The sequence below is a fragment of the Ambystoma mexicanum genome, chromosome 10 (genome assembly GCF_040938575.1).
Source record: "Ambystoma mexicanum isolate Mex_15411 chromosome 10, UKY_AmexF1_1, whole genome shotgun sequence".
Classification (NCBI taxonomy): domain Eukaryota; kingdom Metazoa; phylum Chordata; class Amphibia; order Caudata; family Ambystomatidae; genus Ambystoma; species Ambystoma mexicanum.
The window spans coordinates 783,284,656-783,301,463 of record NC_090932.1 but is presented as its reverse complement, the minus strand read 5'-3'; the positions used below and the strand labels follow the sequence as shown (position 1 = coordinate 783,301,463).

The 16,808-nt window shown below is 48.5% G+C and overlaps 1 protein-coding gene across 5 annotated transcripts in view; it reads left to right on the top strand.

Moving 5' to 3' along the window:
- The window catches only part of VEPH1 (ventricular zone expressed PH domain containing 1), a 2,478,904-nt gene that overhangs the window by 1,703,052 nt on the left and 759,044 nt on the right, over positions 1-16,808 (top strand). The gene's annotated exons all lie outside the window — the stretch shown is intronic.

Here is a 16,808-nt window from a genome sequence, read left to right as displayed (position 1 = left end):
GCCATGAGTGGGGGCCTGGTGGAGGGTGCCCCTGGATGCTGGGGGGTGGGGGTGCAGGGGGACATGAGTTGGACATGAGTGGGGGCCTGGTGGAGGGTGCCCTGCACTGCTGGGGTGTGGGGGTGATGGGAGACATGAGTGGGGGCCTGGTGGAGGGTGCCCCTGGATGCTGGGGGGAGGGGGTGCAGGGGGACATGAGTGGGGGCCTGGTGGAGGGTGCCCCTGCACTGCTGGGGGGTGGGGGTGGTGGGAGACTTGAGTGGGGGCCTGGTGGAGGGTGCCCTGCAATGCTGGGGGGTGGGGGTGATAGGGGACATGAGTGGGGGCCTGGTGGTGCTGCCCCTGCACTGCTGGGGGGTGGGGGTGGTGGTAGACATGGGTGGGGGCCTGGTGGAGGCTGCCCCTGCACTGCTGGGGGTGGGTGATGGGAGACATGGGTGGGGGCCTGGTGGAGGCTGCCCCTGCACTGCTGGGGGGTGGGGGTGATGGGAGACATGAGTGGGGGCCTGGTGGAGGCTGCCCCTGGTGGCTGGGGGTTGGGGGTGTTGTCAGACATGGGTGGGGGCCTGTTGGAGGCTGCCCCTGGTGGCTGGGGGGTGGGGGTGGTGGTAGACATGAGTGGGGGCCTGGTGGAGGCTGCCCCTGCACTGCTGGGGGGTGGGGGTGATGGGAGACATGGGTGGGGGCCTGGTGGAAGCTGCCCCTGGTGGCTGGGGGGGTAGTGGTGGTGGTAGACATGGGTGGGGGCCTGGTGGAGGATGCCCCTGGTGGCTGGGGGGTGGGGGTGATAGGGGCCATGAGTGGGGGCCTGGCGGTGCTGCCCCTGAACTGCTGGGGGGTGGGGGTGATAGGGGCCATGAGTGGGGGCCTGGTGGAGGGTGCCCCTAGATGCTGGGGGGTGGAGGTGCAGGGGGACATGAGTTGGACATGAGTGGGGGCCTGGTGGAGGGTGCCCTGCACTGCTGGGGCGTGATGGGAGACATGAGCGGGGGCCTGGTGGAGGGTGCCCCTGGATGCTGTGGGGTGGGGGTGCAGGGGGACATGAGTGGGGGCCTGGTGGAGGGTGCCCCTGCACTGCTGGGGGGTGGGGGTGGTGGGAGACATGAGTTGGACATGAGTGGGGGCCTGGTGGAGGGTGCCCCTGCACTGCTGGGGGGTGGGGTGGTGGGAGACATGAGTGGGGGCCTGGTGGTGCTGCCCCTGCACTGCTGGGGGGTGGGGGTGATAGGTGCCATGAGTGGGGTCCTGGTGGAGGGTGCCCCTGGATGCTGGGGGGTGGAGGTGCAGGGGGACATGAGTGGGGGCCTGGTGGAGGGTGCCCCTGCACTGCTGGGAGGTGGGGGTGATAGGGGCCATGAGTGGGGGCCTGGTGGAGGGTGCCCCTGGATGCTGGGGGGTGGGGGTGATAGGGGCCATGAGTGCGGGCCTGGTGGTGCTGCCCCTGAACTGCTGGGGGGTGGGGGTGATAGGGGCCATGAGTGGGGGCCTGGTGGAGGGTGCTCCTGTATGCTGGGGGTGGGGGTGCAGGGGGACATGAGTGGGGGCCTGGAGGAGGGTGCCCCTGCAATGCTGGGGCTTGGGGGTGGTGGGAGACATGAGTTGGACATGAGTGGGGGCCTGGTGGCGGGTGCCCTGCACTGATGGGGGGTGGGGGTGCAGGGGGACATGAGTGGGGGCCTGGTGGAGGGTGCCCCTGGATGCTGGGGGGTGGGGGTGCAGGGGGACATGAGTGGGGGCCTGGTGGAGGGTGCCCCTGGATGCTGGGGGGTGGGGGTGATAGGGTCCATGAGTGGGGGCCTGGTGGTGCTGCCCCTGAACTGCTGGGGGATGGGGGTGGTGGTAGACATGGGTGGGGGCCTGGGGGGTGGGGGTGATGGGAGACATGAGTGGGGGCCTGGTGGTGCTGCCCCTGCACTGCTGGGGGGTGGGGGTGATAGGGGCCATGAGTGGGGGCCTGGTGGAGGGTGCCCCTGGATGCTGGGGGTTGGGGGTGCAGGGGGACATGAGTTGGACATGAGTGGGGGCCTGGTGGAGGGTGCCCTGCACTGCTGGGGGGTGGGGGTGATGGGAGACATGAGTGGGGGCCTGGTGGAGGGTGCCCCTGGATGCTGGGGGTGGGGGTGCAGGGGGACATGAGTGGGGGCCTGGTGGAGGGTGCCCCTGCACTGCTGGGGGTGGTGGGAGACATGAGTTGGAAATGAGTGGGGGCCTGGTGCAGGGTGCCCTGCAATGCTGTGGGGTGGGGGTGCAGGGGGACATGAGTGGGGGCCTGGTGGAGGGTGCCCCTGCACTGCTGGGGGGTGGGGGTGGTGGGAGACATGAGTGGGGGCCTGGTGGTGCTGCCCCTGCACTGCTGGGGAGTGGGGTGATAGGGGCCATGAGTGGGGGCCTGGTGGAGGGTGCCCCTGGATGCTGGGGGGTGGGGGTGCAGGGGGACATGTGTGGGGGCCTGGTGGAGGGTGCCCCTGCACTGCTGGGGGGTGGGGGTGATAGGGGCCATGAGTGGGGGCCTGGTGGAGGGTGCCCCTGGATGCTGGGGGTTGTGGGTGATAGGGGCCATGAGTGGGGGCCTGGTGGTGCTGCCCCTGCACTGCTGGGGGTGGGGGTGATAGGGGCCATGAGTGTGGGCCTGTTGGAGGGTGCCCCTGGATGCTGGGGGGTGGGGGTGCAGGGGGACATGAGTGGGGGCATGGTGGAGGGTGCCCCTGCACTGCTGCGGTGTGGGGGTGGTGGGAGACATGAGTTGGAATGAGTGGGGGCCTGGTGGAGGGTGCCCTGCACTGCTGGGGGGTGGGGGTGCAGGGGGACATGAGTGGGGGCCTGGTGGAGGGTGCCCCTGGATGCTGGGGGTGGGGGTGCACGGGGACATGAGTGGGGGCCTTGTGGAGGGTGCCCCTGGATGCTGGGGGGTGGGGGTGATAGGGGACATGAGTGGGGGCATGGTGGAGGGTGCCCCTGGATGCTGGGGGGTGGGGGTGCAGGGGGACATATGTGGGGGCCTGGTGGAGGGTGCCCTGCACTGCCGGGGGGTGGGGGTGCAGGGGGACATGAGTGGGGGCCTGGTGGAGGGTGCCCCTGGGTTCTGGGGGGTGGGTGTGCAGGGGGACATGAGTGGGGGCCTGGTGGAGGATGCCCCTGGATGCTGGGGGGTGGGGGTGATAGGGGCCATGAGTGGGGGCCTGATGGTGCTGCCCCTGCACTGCTGGGGGGTGGGGGTGGTGGTAGACATGGGTGGGGGCCTGGGGGGTGTGGGGGTGATGGGAGACGTGAGTGGGGGCCTGGTGGTGCTGCTCCTGCACTGCTGGGAGGTGGGGGTGATAGGGGCCATGAGTGGGGGCCTGGTGGAGGGTGCCCCTGGATGCTGGGGGGTGGGGGTGTAGGGGGACATGAGTTGGACATGAGTGGGGGCCTGGTGGAGGGTGCCCTGCACTGCTGGGGGGTGGGGGTGATGGGAGACATGAGTGGGGGCCTGGTGGAGGGTGCCCCTGGATTCTGGGGGGTGGGGGTGCAGGGGGACATGAGTGGGGGCCTGGTGGAGGGTGCCCCTGCACTGCTGGGGGGTGGGGGTGGTGGGAGACATGAGTTGTATTCTCTGAAAGACACAGGAAACCCCACGCTTTGGATTGGAGTATTAATTAAGATTTAGATAGCGGAAAGACATCCAAAGGAAACAATTCAAAAATAACGGTATCAAGGATTTTATTAAACCTGATACTAATTTAATATATCAAACAAATCATGATTAAATCTGCACTTGTAATAACAATTTACATAGCAGGAAACAACTTTTATTAAAAAAGACACATCTATATAATAAAAATCATCTTATTCAATCATCCAAGCATACAACCTCATCCATCCATTTAGACAAACCATTCATACTAAACACCAATCAATGTACGACATAAAATCTATAAGAAAATTCATCACAATTAATTCATCTGAAAGATTTATAAAAAGAACATGAAATCAATTTGACGGGCCACAGCAGATGACATCAGTGGCCTAGGCAATTAAGATGGGTCCCAGAGTTTTCTAACCACGACCTCATCTTAGTCCAAACTCGACCGGTTTCGACGTATATACTTTAGTGTAGTGACGTCTTCATCAGGAGTAACAAAAGTATATTCTAACATCAAGAAAGAAAGAAAATCACAGATAATACATATCAATGTGTGAAGCCCTTGTACTTGGACAAAAAACATATAACATCCATAATAAAAATATCTATAGTGGAACAATAGGTAATAATATACAAGAGCCTGCTACCAACCCGGGAAAAGTTCCAGGATGGACCTGAGGTGTCTGGCAGAAAGTAGTGCTACCCTCTTGTATTGGTGTCTCCGAGAGGCAGATAAGAGCCAGGCCATAGACAGAATCAATGCTACAGATATACAAATGTACACATAAATATCACAAGGTCAATATGTCGATCCTCCACTACAGCGGCCCACGGACAGGACACGAGAGTCACATACTTAAGATAAACCTAAAGAATATTAACTAACCTTCATTCATGCAATGGAAGGCTGTGCGTCTCTTCCTTAAATTGTACGCTGTGTTCACTTATATTAAACAATAGCTTCTCCGTAGAAGTTCCTGCAGATAGCGAAGTGTATGGACGCCAACGTTCTTCTCGAGAATGTCCAAACGCTCGTTCAACCAGCGGTCATAAATTTGAAGGTGACTCCCCGGATCCAGGGTTGGCTGCACCTGATGTTATATGGGCCTAAACACAACACAAGAGTTTGAGTATGTGAGAGACCGATTGTTCTTACAATTATATTATTGGCTACACCCAAAGTGAATTACTTCCAATTGAAAATAAATTGATGAATTAATACCACAATTGTGACTAAACAAATACGGCTTGCTGAAAAGCTTACTATTTAGAGAATTTCAAAAAGGTAGGGGGGGAGGGGTTGCATTTGAATATTGCTCAATATTTCCGACTCCAGATTGCTTGACTCGGATAGGGTTTAACGGAAAGCCAAGGATGTAGGGCTCCCTTCTCTAAACAATAAAGGCAAGAAGCGATTTGGAAAACCGCCGTGATTCGAAAGGCCCCCACAGGACAGAATGTTTACCTTAAGCGAAAGAACTCGCCAGTTCTCACAGTAGCTAGTCACCCGTATCCCAGCTGGGTCCGATTGAAAGTGGCGTGCAACACAGTATCACCGTTTCAAGGGTATTGATATATGCGTGAAAAACATCATGTGATCACGTAATTAACCACGTGACCACAAACTGAACTGGCCTACGTTCTAAATGGCCGTACCCTCTCAGATGAAAGACGCACGTGATTAGGCAGTATACCAGTGTACTACCCGACATATATAAAATGTTATGACAGGTAGTATTTAGTTACTCGAATTCCATGGTTCCATGGTATTAAGGCCCAATGTTAATGTTTTTAGATTAAATATCCACATTTGTTCCTTGTAATCTAAATTTTTTAATAGTTGGGGTTGGTTTTGTGCATATACTTTTTCTATGCAAAACCATTCCATCTGATCAGCCGTATGGCCCATCTCGACAAAATGGATTACCATTGGGGCATTGAGGTTTCGAGTTCTGATCTTTGAACGATGTTCGTTAATACGGGTACTCACTTCTCTGGTTGTTTTGCCTACATAAAACAACTGGCATGGGCAACGAATGGCATAAATGACATTCTTACTTTTACAAGTGGTAAAGGTACGAAGGGTCCACTTTCTGGTCTGTGAATCAAATGACGTAGTTTTTTTGGAAAACTTACAAGCAACACATGAAGTGCAGGGATAGTGTCCCACCACTGGGTTAGAATTGGTATCGCGGATTGTATGCACTTTAGGAAAAGTTCTACTGGCACGAGTAATCTTTTGCTTCAAATTTTTACTTTTTTTGAAAGCAAATAGAGGTCTGGGTATAGATGTTCCTGATGTATTAAGAATTCGCCAGTTTTTTAAGATGATCCCTCTAATAGCATTACTGTGTTGACAAAAAGTTGAGACACATACTAATTCATCTTTCTTTTCAATGTCTCGCTTGGGTGTCAATAAGAGGTCTCTGTTGATATATCGAGCTCTCTTTTTGGATTTTTTTATAAGTTTCTTTGGATATCCCCGTTCCAATAGTCTTTTTTCCAAAATTGCTGCATGTTTGACAAAATCTGCGATATCTGTGCAGTTACGGCGTAGCCGTAAGAACATCCCATATGGTAAGTTACAAAGTAAACTGGCTGGATGTTGGCTCTCATATTTCAACGTGGTATTTCTCTCTGTGGGTTTTCTATGTAATTCTGTGCAGAGATACCCTTCTTTGAAAAAAATAGACAAATCCAAGAAAGGAATTCTAGATACTGAATATTCAAAAGTGAAATGAATATCTAAGTCTACCGCATTAAGCCATTGAACAAATAAAGTCAATGATGTTGATGAGCCTTCCCAAATCATAAGTATATCGTCGATGTATCGACGGTACACCTTGATTTGGCCCCTAAATGGGTTAAATGCTGACAGGATTTTTTCTTCCTCCAAGAGTGCCATGAAAATAATGGCAAGATTTGGTGCAAAAGTGCACCCCATCGCTGTCCCTTTACATTGCAAAAAGAATTCCTCCTTGAATTTAAAAAAACTGTTCTTAAGGACTAGCTCTGCTGCTTTACATAGGAATTCTGTGGGAACCAAATGTGGTTGTATGCGCCGATCTAGCATTATGCGCAGGCTCTCCACCGCTCTATCCTGAGGGATATTTGTATAAAGCGCTTCAATATCAAGCGTTACTAGAATTTGAGTACTGGGATCAAATGCTTTTGTTTCAACGAGGTTGATGACGTCTCTCGAGTCAAGAAGAAATGTGGGCGTGGCCATCGCCAGTGGTTTAATAAAGAAATCAATGTATTTCGAAAGGGGTTCCAGTAGTGAACCACAACCCGAGACTATAGGTCGTCCTGGGGGGTTCTCAGTATCTTTATGTATTTTAGGCATAATGTAAAATAAAGGTATGCGATCTTCCGACAGGTTGATAAATTCAGCCTCTTTAGTGGAAAGGAAACCCGATTGGTTTCCTTCTTCAGTGAGTTTGAGTACCTTTAGCTTAATCATTTCTGATGGATCTTTCACCAATTTGGAATAGTGCCCAGGAATGTGTAGAAGTCTCAGAGCTTCTTGATCATAACGATCAGCATCCCAAACAACTATCCCACCACCCTTATCTGCAGCCTTAATAACTATTGATTGGTCCGAGGCTAATCTCTCGATAGCCTCGAACTCAGAAAGCGTCAGATTGGGTCCTTGTCGATTTCTTGGATGGCCAATAACTTTCTCTATTTCTTTGAGAACTAATTTTTCAAAGATCAAGACCTCTGGAGGCAAATCATTAGAGTTGGGGGTAAAGGTGGAAGGTTTAGAGAAGCCTGAGATGTTGGATTCCCTAGAGGTCACATTATTCGAAAAGAAAAGCTTTAGCCTTAATTTACGCAAAAAACCTTTTACTTCACTCATGATAGACATTGCACTTGGATTTTGAGTCGGAACAAAAGATAGACCACATTTAAGAATTGATGTTTCCGCAGGTGTTAATATACGGGAGGATAAATTAAAAATTGGCATTGTTTCATTTACCACCTGTATGCTCGATTCCGGGTCTGAAAGTCCCGGTGCATCATCCCTTGTCCCGGGGCGTTCTGCATCGGCATATTGTGTGTCATTTGACCTTGGGGGATGTTTCTGCGGCCTCTTCGGCCGCCCCTTGCTCGAAAAGGGTGATTGCCCGAGGCATGATTGTTCAATTCCTCATTACCTGAATTACTAGAGGAAGTGTCTGAAAATGTCACCCATCTTTTTTTATTTGTATTATTGGGTCCCATATTCCAATTAGTGTTAGTTTTCCAAACCGTCTGAGGGTTAAAATCTTCCGCTAGATAGGGATACACCAATTCTTTCTTAAATAATGAAATGTCCTTTTTAAGTTTATTGGTCTTTTTTTCAATAGTAAGCTTCTTAAATTCCTGAAAAGATTTTTCTATCTGTTCAAGCTTTTGTTTAGATTCCACAATCAAAGTGTTGGTCAAAAAAGATTTTTCTTGTTCCGACAGCGTTTCTTGTATCTTCCCACTGACTCTTTGGGCCGTGGTTATGGTTAATACTAACAAATCACGGCTACATTTGGTAGCAACTTGACTAAAAGCCACTTTATAATCGTTGTCATCCAGGAAAAGACATGGGATAATTTTAACCTGCAGGCCTTGTGGAATAATACTAGATCTCAAATATTCCTTAAGTATATGACCGTGCATTTCTGTGCGGAATTGCTTCTTCTTTAAATTCAGAAGAGCATCTCCCGTGGCGCCTTGATTTGATGTTGGTAATTGTAAATTTTCAAAAAATGATGGACCTTGAATAAGTTCTGTTATTTGTGCCTCCGTGAAGGAGATGGTATCTGTTTCTGCCATGGCCTGGAAAATACCACCAGTCCGGAGTACACCAAATTGACACACCCAGTGCAATAAATGTGAAAAAAGTTAAATTATCCTAAATAGGAAAAAACATTACAGTGTTAAAAAGTATATATATAACCTGTACAGCCAAGGGCTGGAAATATGTATTCTCTGAAAGACACAGGAAACCCCACGCTTTGGATTGGAGTATTAATTAAGATTTAGATAGCGGAAAGACATCCAAAGGAAACAATTCAAAAATAACGGTATCAAGGATTTTATTAAACCTGATACTAATTTAATATATCAAACAAATCATGATTAAATCTGCACTTGTAATAACAATTTACATAGCAGGAAACAACTTTTATTAAAAAAGACACATCTATATAATAAAAATCATCTTATTCAATCATCCAAGCATACAACCTCATCCATCCATTTAGACAAACCATTCATACTAAACACCAATCAATGTACGACATAAAATCTATAAGAAAATTCATCACAATTAATTCATCTGAAAGATTTATAAAAAGAACATGAAATCAATTTGACGGGCCACAGCAGATGACATCAGTGGCCTAGGCAATTAAGATGGGTCCCAGAGTTTTCTAACCACGACCTCATCTTAGTCCAAACTCGACCGGTTTCGACGTATATACTTTAGTGTAGTGACGTCTTCATCAGGAGTAACAAAAGTATATTCTAACATCAAGAAAGAAAGAAAATCACAGATAATACATATCAATGTGTGAAGCCCTTGTACTTGGACAAAAAACATATAACATCCATAATAAAAATATCTATAGTGGAACAATAGGTAATAATATACAAGAGCCTGCTACCAACCCGGGAAAAGTTCCAGGATGGACCTGAGGTGTCTGGCAGAAAGTAGTGCTACCCTCTTGTATTGGTGTCTCCGAGAGGCAGATAAGAGCCAGGCCATAGACAGAATCAATGCTACAGATATACAAATGTACACATAAATATCACAAGGTCAATATGTCGATCCTCCACTACAGCGGCCCACGGACAGGACACGAGAGTCACATACTTAAGATAAACCTAAAGAATATTAACTAACCTTCATTCATGCAATGGAAGGCTGTGCGTCTCTTCCTTAAATTGTACGCTGTGTTCACTTATATTAAACAATAGCTTCTCCGTAGAAGTTCCTGCAGATAGCGAAGTGTATGGACGCCAACGTTCTTCTCGAGAATGTCCAAACGCTCGTTCAACCAGCGGTCATAAATTTGAAGGTGACTCCCCGGATCCAGGGTTGGCTGCACCTGATGTTATATGGGCCTAAACACAACACAAGAGTTTGAGTATGTGAGAGACCGATTGTTCTTACAATTATATTATTGGCTACACCCAAAGTGAATTACTTCCAATTGAAAATAAATTGATGAATTAATACCACAATTGTGACTAAACAAATACGGCTTGCTGAAAAGCTTACTATTTAGAGAATTTCAAAAAGGTAGGGGGGGAGGGGTTGCATTTGAATATTGCTCAATATTTCCGACTCCAGATTGCTTGACTCGGATAGGGTTTAACGGAAAGCCAAGGATGTAGGGCTCCCTTCTCTAAACAATAAAGGCAAGAAGCGATTTGGAAAACCGCCGTGATTCGAAAGGCCCCCACAGGACAGAATGTTTACCTTAAGCGAAAGAACTCGCCAGTTCTCACAGTAGCTAGTCACCCGTATCCCAGCTGGGTCCGATTGAAAGTGGCGTGCAACACAGTATCACCGTTTCAAGGGTATTGATATATGCGTGAAAAACATCATGTGATCACGTAATTAACCACGTGACCACAAACTGAACTGGCCTACGTTCTAAATGGCCGTACCCTCTCAGATGAAAGACGCACGTGATTAGGCAGTATACCAGTGTACTACCCGACATATATAAAATGTTATGACAGGTAGTATTTAGTTACTCGAATTCCATGGTTCCATGGTATTAAGGCCCAATGTTAATGTTTTTAGATTAAATATCCACATTTGTTCCTTGTAATCTAAATTTTTTAATAGTTGGGGTTGGTTTTGTGCATATACTTTTTCTATGCAAAACCATTCCATCTGATCAGCCGTATGGCCCATCTCGACAAAATGGATTACCATTGGGGCATTGAGGTTTCGAGTTCTGATCTTTGAACGATGTTCGTTAATACGGGTACTCACTTCTCTGGTTGTTTTGCCTACATAAAACAACTGGCATGGGCAACGAATGGCATAAATGACATTCTTACTTTTACAAGTGGTAAAGGTACGAAGGGTCCACTTTCTGGTCTGTGAATCAAATGACGTAGTTTTTTTGGAAAACTTACAAGCAACACATGAAGTGCAGGGATAGTGTCCCACCACTGGGTTAGAATTGGTATCGCGGATTGTATGCACTTTAGGAAAAGTTCTACTGGCACGAGTAATCTTTTGCTTCAAATTTTTACTTTTTTTGAAAGCAAATAGAGGTCTGGGTATAGATGTTCCTGATGTATTAAGAATTCGCCAGTTTTTTAAGATGATCCCTCTAATAGCATTACTGTGTTGACAAAAAGTTGAGACACATACTAATTCATCTTTCTTTTCAATGTCTCGCTTGGGTGTCAATAAGAGGTCTCTGTTGATATATCGAGCTCTCTTTTTGGATTTTTTTATAAGTTTCTTTGGATATCCCCGTTCCAATAGTCTTTTTTCCAAAATTGCTGCATGTTTGACAAAATCTGCGATATCTGTGCAGTTACGGCGTAGCCGTAAGAACATCCCATATGGTAAGTTACAAAGTAAACTGGCTGGATGTTGGCTCTCATATTTCAACGTGGTATTTCTCTCTGTGGGTTTTCTATGTAATTCTGTGCAGAGATACCCTTCTTTGAAAAAAATAGACAAATCCAAGAAAGGAATTCTAGATACTGAATATTCAAAAGTGAAATGAATATCTAAGTCTACCGCATTAAGCCATTGAACAAATAAAGTCAATGATGTTGATGAGCCTTCCCAAATCATAAGTATATCGTCGATGTATCGACGGTACACCTTGATTTGGCCCCTAAATGGGTTAAATGCTGACAGGATTTTTTCTTCCTCCAAGAGTGCCATGAAAATAATGGCAAGATTTGGTGCAAAAGTGCACCCCATCGCTGTCCCTTTACATTGCAAAAAGAATTCCTCCTTGAATTTAAAAAAACTGTTCTTAAGGACTAGCTCTGCTGCTTTACATAGGAATTCTGTGGGAACCAAATGTGGTTGTATGCGCCGATCTAGCATTATGCGCAGGCTCTCCACCGCTCTATCCTGAGGGATATTTGTATAAAGCGCTTCAATATCAAGCGTTACTAGAATTTGAGTACTGGGATCAAATGCTTTTGTTTCAACGAGGTTGATGACGTCTCTCGAGTCAAGAAGAAATGTGGGCGTGGCCATCGCCATGAGTTGGACATGAGTGGGGGCCTGGTGGAGGGTGCCCTGCAATGCCGGGGGTGGGAGTGCAGGGGGACATGAGTGGGGGCCTGGTGGAGGGTGACCCTGCACTGCTGGGGGGTGGGGGTGCTGGGAGACATGAGTGGGGGCCTGGTGGTGCTGCCCCTGCACTGCTGGGGGGTGGGGGTGATAGGGGCCATGAGTGGGGGCCTGGTGGAGGGTACCCCTGGATGCTGGGGGGTGGGGGTCCAGGGGGACATGAGTGGGGGCCTGGTGGAGGGTACCCCTGCACTGCTGGTGGGTGGGGGTGATAGGGGCCATGAGTGGGGGCCTGGTAGAGGGTGCCCCTGGATACTGGGGGGTGGGGGTGATAGGGGCCATGAGTGGGGGCCTGGTGGTGCTGCCCCTGCACTGCTGGGGGGTGGGGGGTGATAGGGGCCATGAGTGGGGGCCCGGTGGAGGGTGCCCCTGGATGCTGGGTGGTGGGGGTGCGTGCAGAGGGACATGAGTGGGGGCCTGGTGGAGGGTGCCCCTGCACTGCTGGGGGGTGGGGGTGGTGGGAGACATGAGTTGGACATGAGTGGGGGCCTGGTGGAGGGTGCCCCTGGATGCTGGAGGGTGGGGGTGCAGAGGGACATGAGTGGGGGCCTGGTGGAGGATGCCCCTGGATGCTGGGGGTTGGGGGTGCACGGGGACATGAGTGGGGGCCTGGTGGAGGGTGCCCCTGGGTGCTGGGGTGTGGGGGTGATAGGGGACATGAGTGGGGGCCTGGTGGAGGGTGCCCCTGGATGCTGCTGGGTCGGGGTGCAGGGGGACATGTGTGGGGGCCTGGTGGAGGGTGCCCTACACTGCTGGGGGGTGGGGGTGCAGAGGGCCATGAGTGGGGGCCTGGTGGAGGGTGCCCCTGGATACTGGGGGGTGGGGGTGATAGGGGACATGAGTGGGGGCCTGGTGGAGGGTGCCCCAAATTGCTTTGGGGTGTGGGTGCTGGGTGACATGAGCAGGTGTGCAGGGTAGTCCCCTGTGGTGTCGGCTGCCTGCAGGGGCCGTGGAGGGTGTACAGGGAATACCTGGGAGCACACAGCCAAATCGCGTGTAGAATTTCCCGCGTACCCCTGAAATACACGTACCCAGCCAAATCGCGTGTGGAAATTCCCACGCACGTACCTGGCCAAATCGCGTGTGGGACTTCCCGCGCACCCCTGAAATCCACGTACCATGCCAAATCGCGTGTGAAACTTCCCGCGCACCCCTGAGATCCACGTACCCAGCCAAGTCGCGTGTGGAAATTCCCGCGCACGTACCCGGCCAAATCGCGTGTGGAACTTCCCACGCACCCCTGAAATTCACGTACCCTTCCAAATCGCGTGTGAGACTTCCCGCGCACCCCTGAGATCCACGTACCCAGCCAAGTCGCGTGTGGAAATTCCCGCGCACGTACCTGGCCAAATCGCGTGTGGAACTTCCCGCGCACCCCTGAAATCCACGTACCCTGCCTAATCGCGTGTGAAAGTTCCAGCGCACCCCGGAATACACGCACACGTTATTTTTCAGTCAGCGGGTGTCCGTGTTTGTGGGTACCCCTTTGCACGTCATTTGTCCTGGAGGGCCACAGTATAGGACATTCATCATAGCTGTATATAGGTGCTATTTGTTGGCGCACCTTTTGGCGCACATTTATTACAGGCGCAGAGACGCTACCGCCTGCTTTCTTGTGGCGGTCGTGTTTGTGCCTGTGCGCTGGTTTGACCGTGCGCTTTTTTGCCCTATTCGATTCCATGAATACGTGTTGTAGGAGAGCATGTGGGCGTTCCGCGCACTTGCACCCTGTACTTCCCCCGTGACGCCCACATTTTGGCAAGTTGTTCCCCATTCCGAGTGTTACGCCCCATGTTTCGCCTACTTTTGTTGTGTGCGCCGCGCTATGTGCGATTTTCGCTGTGGCCTGTGCGATTTTCGCTGTGACCTGGCGCACGCCGTTAGATGGCCTGTGCGCCAACGTGCGCAGCGCACTTTTTTAGCACACATCCGATGGTTTTCTCACGCACGGCCTTCCATGAATCGATGTGCGCTGCTTTGCGTGCGATTTTCGCACTTGCACTGCGATTTTCGCTATTCCACTGCGATTCGCACGTTTTTGGCCACTTGCGCCGCGCTAATTATTCCATGAATCGGCCTGTTTGTGTGGTGATTGTTCAAATTCATTCAAACTGGGCTCTATTTCTATTTCATCAAATTTACATTCAGCTGCACAATGATGCAGATCTGCTATCCCTTGAGCAATTGGGATCTTGTTATTCTGTCCATATCTTACTTCCACAGGGAATCCCTGCTATGCCAATGTCAAGGAAGTGATTCTGGACTGCACCAGGTTGCCTGATCTAAACTTTTTAATGTGTAAAAATTGCAAAAATTGGTGATTTGGTTCAATAATGTCTTTCTCTCCCTGAATAATGGGATGAAAATGTTGCAACGCCAAGACAGTGGTCAGAAGAGCCTTTTCACATTCAAAGAATTTGGTTTTAACTTGAGATAACGCCTTGCTGGCATAGGTGATAGCTTTATGATTTAAATCATGCTTTTTAGATAACACAGCTGACATACACTGTTCCGTGAACCCTATTTCTACAAAGAAATCTTGATTCTTTATGGGATAGGCTAAGCATGGCACCTTCATGAGACATTCTTTCAATTTCTCCACTGCCTCAGACTGCTCTTTCTCCCATTTCCAAGGTATATTCTGCTTCAATAATTTAATGAAGGGTTGGGTGATTTTGGCGTAATTCTCAATAAACTTCCTGTTATATCCTGTCATCCCTAGTAGACTTTTTAGAACTTTCATGTTAGTAGGATTTTTCAATTTCTGTATTGCTTCCACCTTTTGCTTCTGTGGATTCAATCCATGCTCAGTCACTTCATGGCCTAAGATGTTTACTTTCTTATTGCACCATTGTTCCGTCTGCAAGGATACTTTGGCACACGCCTTCTGTAACTGACCAAGCAAATGCCTAATCTCTACAAAAATTACTTTTCAGGCTTTCATTTTTAATCAGAACATCATCCACATAGACTATGGTTCCCCTTTCTGCCGCATCTGGAAGTGCTTTTCTCAAAAATATGCCAAATTCGCTCCCACTATTGACATACCCAAATGGTGTTCTAGACCAAGCGTATTGCGTTTTATCAAATGAAAATGCGAATAAGTTTTGAATGTCTTCAGCCAATGGCACACACCAGTACCAAGATGTAAGGTCTAATGTGGTAAACACTTTTGATCCATGAACCTGGGCAAGACCTTGATCAATAAATGGGAACGGCCATCTAGATATTGGTACCCTTTTGTTTAATTCCCACAAGTCTGCACACAGACGCCATTGGCCATTTGGTTTTAATACACCCAAAATGGGAGTGTTTGAGGTACTATGAATGGGTCTGATAATTCCTCTGGATTTTAAATTTTTAATTATTTCTGCTAGTGACTCCAAGCATGCCAATGGCAGCCAATATTGACGCACAAATACTGGATTTCTACCATATTCCTCTGGTAATGTGGAAACGTGCAAGTCAGTTAGGCCACAATCATATGCATACTTAGCAAAAACCTCTTTAAATTCCAGAAATATTTTTCGCAATTCATTCCTGTCCTCTTCACTATCACATGCATCTGCTGATAGAATCTGCTCCTCTACCATTTTTGAAAATTCTGGAAAATCCTCAAATGGAGGAGCCTCTGTGCTTTCCTCTAGTCGTGTGGCTGCATCTCTTTTCAGCGTTGTCACTTTTAAATATTTTGGAACATCAACCTCCATTTCATTAGGCTGACCTTCTGTTTCATTTTCACTTAAATCAAATAATATGCAATTCTCCTGGTGGTAGCACACTGTCTCATTGGAATCATAAAGATACACAGACTGAATTTGAAACATCCCTTTAGGTTGTGAATCCAGAAACTCTGGCAATTCACCCTTTGGGTTCACATATTTCTCAGGGATGTTCCCAATCACTGTATTGTTGAAATCTGCCGTGTAATGCGATTTTTGTATTGCCATTCCTAATGCAGAATTCTCTTCCAAATAAATATCTTGACACCCTTTATTATCTACCATGATTTTGATGGGCCCATCCCCAATCTCCACTAATGGTGTATATTCACATTCCAGCCCTTGCTGTTTCATGGATTCATTTAAGCACACAAATGCATCAGAATCCTTGATCTGCTGTCCATTTCTATGCTTTAATGTTATAGTGACTTGTCTGGTGAATGCAGGAATGGTAACTTCCTTTTTCACCTGTAACTCAATTGCATATGGCACCAATTGCGCACAATGATAAGCCTGTCTTTTTTCTTCAAATTCAGGTGCAGGTCCTCCTGGCCAGGCCGCACCTTTTGGTTAAGAAAATTCAACGCCATACACATTCTGTGCATAATGTCATTTCTCAGACAAAAATAATTTTGTATCCCACTCACTATCGACACATTGTGATAGATGTTTTTTTGGCCAATGGTAATTTTTAGCATGCACCTTCCTACAATTCTATTTTCAAAGTCTGGATTATCCAACCCAGAAATGTGTTGGTTTTTAATTCTGAATTTTGGGATCTCCTCCCTTTCCATTATTCTATGAAGTAGTTTCTCATTAATAAAACTCCTTTCCTCTTCAAGTGCTAACCTGGCTTTTACCATTTCAGAATGACCATATATACCAACATTGATCCATGGCTGCTCATCTCGCATGTGCATTTCAGAAAGGGTTGTAATATGTTTTCCTGTGGTTATCTCAGGGATAACATTCTGCTTGCACTTCTCTTTTTTCAAGTAAAATCGCAACATATTTTCATCTATTTCAGTTTGCCATTTCTTCTAAGGATCCAAATAAATCTGCATGGATTGTTTCTCTTTTTCACTTTACATTTCATCCAGACACATCAGGATAACAGTGACACTAGGCAGACAGCCATTTT